Below are 6,000 nucleotides of genomic sequence, written 5' to 3'. Positions count from 1 at the left end.
CAGTGTACCCACACTCCAGCAAGGTCGCACCTGCCCCGCCCCTGAAGAACAAGGCTCTTGCTTTCAGGAAATGCTTCAAAGCAGCTACCGGCTACCACGTGCTGAGCACTTCTGTTTGCTCGGCACTGTGCTGAGAGCTTCACCACCATTGCTTTCCGGCCTAGCAACAATCTTCTGACATAGTTATGATTGTTGTCACCATCTTTGCCTTTTTACAGATGGTGACACAGGTTCAGAGAGCTTAAGTCACGGGCTCCAAAGCCACACAGCTAGAAAGTGGTGGGGCTGGGACTGGAACCTGTGCATGCTGCCTCTTAGTCTAGAGCCCTCTCCGACAAGACAGCAACAGCAGCAAACACTCCTTGAGCTCTACACGTGCGACCCTGTGATCGCGTGCTGGCACAGATGAGCGCACGGAGGCCGTATATCAAAGTATCCAGACCTTTTCCCCCACACCCAAACCAGCCAGCGAAGGAGTTCTTCACGCATTCTGGATGGTAACTTCTTATCAGATAGATCATTTGCAAATATCTTCTCCCATTTTAGGTCACTTTTCACTTTGTTGGGGCAAAGAGATAGAGACAGCCAGCGAGAGAGGGAACACAAGCAGGGGGAGTGGGAGAGGAAGAAGCAGGCTCCCAGCATAGGAGCCTGATGTGGGGCTCGATCCCAGAAAGCTGGGATCACGCCCTGAGCCGAAGGCAGACGCCCAACCGCTGTGCCACCCAGGCACCCCCCTGTTGTGTGCTTTTAAGCACAAACATTTCTCAGTTTGGTGTAGTCCTATTTGTCTGTTTTTGCTTTTGTGGCCTGTGCTTTTGGTGTCATATCCAAGAAATCGTTGCCAATTCCAATGCCACGAAGCTTTTCCTCTATGCTTTCTTCTAGGAGTTTTATAGTTTTGGGTCTTACATTTAGGTTTTTAATACATTTTGAACTTTTTTTTTTTTTTAGTTAACTCTAATCCCAATGTGGGGCTTGAACTCATGACCCCAAGGTCAAGAGTCACATGCTCTAGGGGCATGTGGCTGGCTCAGTCAGTAGAGCATGTGACTCTTGATCTTGGTACGGGTGGGGGGGGCGGTCCTGAGTTCAGGCCCCATGTTGGGTGTAGAGATCACTTAAATTAAAAAAAATAATAATAATAAGAGTCACCATCTCTCCTGACTGAGCCAGTCAGGTGCCCCTGAGCTCATTTTTTTAGATGGCAGATGATAAGGGTCCAACTTCATTCTTTCGCGTGTGGATATCTAATTTTTCCAGCACCATTTGTTGAAGACATTGTCCTTTCCACACTGAATGGCCTTGGCACCCTTGTCGGAGATCATTTGCCCACGTAAGTGAGGGTTTGTTTCTGGGCTCTCTATTCTATTCCACGGGTCTATGTCTGTCTGTGTGCCAGTACCCCAGTGTTTTGACTACTGTAGTTTGTCATATGTTTTTGTTTCTTTTACTTTGTAATATGTTTTGAAATCAGGAAGTATGAATCCTCCAACTTTTTCTTTCTTTTTTTAAAGATTTTATTTATTTATTGTCAAAGAGAGAGAGCACAAGTTGGGGGGAGAAGCAGGGTCTCCGCTGAGCAGGGAACCTGATGCAGGACTCGATCCCAGGATCCCTGGATCATGACCTGAGCCGAAGGCAGACACTTAACCGACTGAGCCACCCAGGCATCCCTGTAAAGATTTTATTTTTGGGTAATCTCTACATACAACGTGGGACTCGAAACTAAAACCCCGAGATCAAGAGTCACATGCTCCACATACTAAGCCTGCCAGGCGCCCCAGTGTTGCACTATTTTTTTAAAAGATTTTATTTATTTATTTGAGAGAGCGAGCACAAGCTGGGGGAGGGGCAGAGGGAGAGGGAGAAGCAGACTCCCTGCTGAGCAGGGAGCCCGATGCGGGACTCGATCCCAGGACCCCAGGATCCTGACCTGAGCCAAAGGCAGACGCTTAACCAATGGAGCCACCCAGGTGCCCCAGTGTTTTACTATTTTCAATGCTACTGTAATTGGCAATGTTTGCTTAATTTCCTTTTCCAATTGTTCATTGTTAGTGTAAAGAAACATACTTGATTTTTGAGTGTGATTTTATAACCAACAACTTTACTGAATTTGAACTTGCAACTTTACTGAATTTGTTTATTAATTCTAACAGTTTTTTGGTGGACTCTTTAGGGTTTTCTTTTAAAAAAAAATATTTATTTATTTTATTTTAGAGACAGAGAGAGAGAGCAGGCAGAGGGGCAGAGGGAGAGGGAGAGAATCTAAGCAGACTGTCTGCTGAGGGCAGAGCCTGACACGGGGCTCAATCCCACGACCCTGAGATCACAACCTGAGCTGAAATCAAAGAGTCAGATGCTTAACTGACTGAGCCACCCAGGTGCCCCTCTTTAGGGTTTTCTACATATAAGATCATGTCATCTATGAACAGAGATAATTTTACTTCTTACCTTCCAATTTGGATGGCTTTTATTTCTTCTTCTTGCCTCATTGTTCTGGCTAGGGCTTCCAATACTATGTTGAACAGAAGAAGCCAGAGTGGACATCCTTGCCTTGCTCCTAATTTGAGAGGAAAAGCTTTCAGTAGGAATTCTTTTGAAGATTTTATTTTGCTACATGCTGGGCTTGAACTCACGACCCCCAGATCAAGACCCAAGCTGAGATCAAGAGTCGGACGCCTAACCAACTAAACCACCCAGGCACCCCTTAAGATTTTATTTTTAAGCAATTTCTACACCCAGCGTGGGACTTGAACTCACAATCTGGAGATCAAGAGTTGCGTGCTCCACGCACTGAACCAGCCAGGCGTCCCTCAGTATAAAATTTTTAAAACGTAACTATAATGCCATGATCATACTTAATAAAAATAACAATTTTTAGTGTTATCTAATACTCAGACCATTTTCGGAGACCTTTGAGTGTCTCAAAATGTCTTTTTACACTTCGTTTTTCCAAATTATATCCAAATAAATTACACCTATTTTTACGCATGAATCAAATATCGTATGAAAGGAGAAAAAGAAAAACAAAACAACTACGGGATCAGAAGCATCGGTTTTGAAGTCCCACCTTGCCACTCAGCAGCTGTGTGACTCTAGGTAAGATACTTCACATCTCTGAGCTTCTGCTTCCCCCCCAACCCCGTGTTGGATGCAAGAGCTGGGGGGATTAGTGTGATTAGCCCAGACAGCACTGAGTCCCTTGTGTGGCTGTTTGGAGGTCCAAAAGGCCTTAGGTAACACTGGGCTGGGTTTAACTTAGCCGTGGTCTCCCTAAGGTGCTGATTCCCATCCGTCCTCTTACCAAACCATGTCTCCAGTGGCATCTGAGCTCAGCTGAGACTCTTTCTCAAACCGAGTACAACCACCAAGGAAGCTGATCTTCCTCAAAGCCCACACCTTCAGGAATCCGGGAGCTCCTCCAAAAAACCCCCTCCCCTCACCCCCTTCTCCATCCAGCCCCATCATGAGACATACCCTTCTTTCAACCTAAAACATCCTGGTGCTTCTCCAGCACCTCTTGCCTCCGTGCTCACAGCAGCCTCCTCGATGTCTCCCTGCTCCCCTCCACAAATGACTCCCTCGGATCTGTTCCCCATTGTATTTCCAAGGCCAACCTGATTCATCGCTCTGCCACCCCACTGCCTAACGCCCTCCACACCTTCCCAGCGGCTCTCATATAAGAAACAAAACCAGAGCCACCTGGGTGGCTCAGTCGGTTAAGCATCTGCCTTCGGCTCAGGTCATGATCCCAGGGTCCTGGGATGGCGTCCCACATTGGGCTTCTCCCTCTGCCTCTTCCCTCTGCTTTTGCTCTCTCTCGCTCAAGTAAATAAATAAAATCTTAAAAGAAAAGAAACAAAACCAACCTGGAGACTCATCTGCCCCTCCCCACCTGTCAACATGGAGCGGGTGGGATACCTTCTGCTCCAGCCCCAATAGGCCTTCTTTGAGCTCGTGATTAAAGGCTTCATGCTTCTCCCCATTTCAAGGCTTTTGCACCTGCTGGTCTCTCCTCCCGGTATGCTCCTCCCACTGCACTGCCTAATTACTCTTCCTTCTCCTTTCGCTTCCCTTCCCCCTTCCCTTCCTCCTTCCCTCCCCTTCCTTCTCCCTTCCCTTCCCTCCCGCTTCCTTCCCCTTCCCCCTTCCCTTTTCTTCTCAGTAATCTCTTCGTCCAACATGGGGCTTGAACTCAGGACCCCAAGATCAAGAGTCCAAGATCAAGAGTTGAATCTTCTACCAAATGAGCTATCCAGGTGCCCCTTACTCTTCTTTCAGATCTCAGTTTACCTTGACCCCCCCCCCAACACACACCCATACTAAATCAATGCTCTAAGGTGACCAGTTGTCCTGGTTTTCCAGGGATGAAGGGTTCTTGGGACTTGGAACTTCCTGTTTGCAAACCTGGAAAGTCCCTGGCAAAGCGGGATGAGTTGGTCACCCTATTAGTGCCTAACACATGGTCTTGCACACAGTGGATGCTAAGGGAATATTTGTTGAGTGAATGTGTGAACCACAGCTGTTGGCCCCATTCAGGAGGGGGCAGCCACTGCTGAGCTCTGATCGCACATTTCCAGGCATCTGGGGCAGCCCCACGTTACTAGAAATTACTATTCACCAAGCGTTTACTCTGTGCCTTGCCTGGTGTTGAGTCCTCTGTGTTCGCCCCTCCCATTTATTTCTCAGTCACCCAAGTTATGGCTAGCACTCTCTTTTTATTGAGGTGAAATTCCCGTAACATCAAATTAACCATTTTAAAGTGAACAATTCAGTGGCATTTAGTACATTGCCAATGTTGTGCCACCATCGCCTCTAGTTCCAAAACACGTTTATGACCTCAGAGGCCAGCCTTTAATCATGAAGCAGTTACTCCCCATTCCCCCCTCCCCTCCCACCCCTCCCAATCCGTTTTCTGTCTCTGTGGATTCACCTCTTCTGGGTATTTCATATAAATGGAATATGTGGCCTTTTATATAAGTCTGGCCTCTTTATCCTTCTCCCTTGACACATGAGAAAATTAAGGCTCAGGGAGGTTGGGGAACCTGTTCAAAGTCCTTCAGCTAAGAAGGGGAAGAGCTGGGTGTTGGAATCCCCACAACTGACCATTTGGCTACACCCATACCCCGATTTCAGCCAGTTTCCCTGCCTTACCCGGTTAAGATTCTCTGAGTTCAAGGCAAACCAGAACAAAGGTTCCAATGCTAAGTTTTTGTTTGTTTGTTTTAAATATTGGACTATTGCACTATTGCAATAAATAACTAATATTTATATTTTTTATTAATTTTTAAAAAGATTTTATTTATTTGTCAGAGAGAGAGAGAGAGAGCACAAGCAGGGCGAGCCGCAGGCAGAGGGAGAAGCAGGCTCCCCACTGAGCAGGGAGCCTGATGAGGGACTCGATCCCGGGACCCTGGGACCATGACCTGAGCCAAAGGCAGACGCTTAACCGACTGAGGCACCCAGGTGCCCCTGTTTGTTTTTTAAACAATCTTTACACCCAATGTGGGGCTTGAATCCATAACCTTGAGGTCAAGAGTCACAGGCTCTTCCGACTGAGCCAGCCAGGCGTCCCAGTTATTTTTTTAAAATTGTGGTAGAATATACATAATGAAATTTACTATTTTTACCATTTTGAGTGTACAATTCAGTGGCTTTAATTATATTCACAATGTTGTGCAACCATTACCACTATTTATTTCCAAATTTTTCTCATTACTCCAAAGAAAACTGTCACCACTCAAATAACTAGGGATTCCCTCTTCCCCAGCTCCTGGTACCCTCTGTTCTACATTCTGTCCCGGTGAATTCGCCTATTCGAGGATCTCATGTAAGTGGAATCACACAGTATTTGTCCTTTTGTGTCTGGCTTCTGTCATTTAATGTAATGTCTTCTTAAAAATATATTTTAGGGGCGCCTGGGTGGCTCAGTTGTTGAGCGTCTGCCTTCGGCTCAGGGCGTGATCCCGGAGTCCTGGGATCGAGCCCCACATCGGG

This window comes from Ursus arctos, unplaced genomic scaffold (assembly GCF_023065955.2).
Source record: "Ursus arctos isolate Adak ecotype North America unplaced genomic scaffold, UrsArc2.0 scaffold_34, whole genome shotgun sequence".
NCBI lineage: Eukaryota > Metazoa > Chordata > Mammalia > Carnivora > Ursidae > Ursus > Ursus arctos.
Note: the sequence above shows the minus strand (reverse complement) of the source record.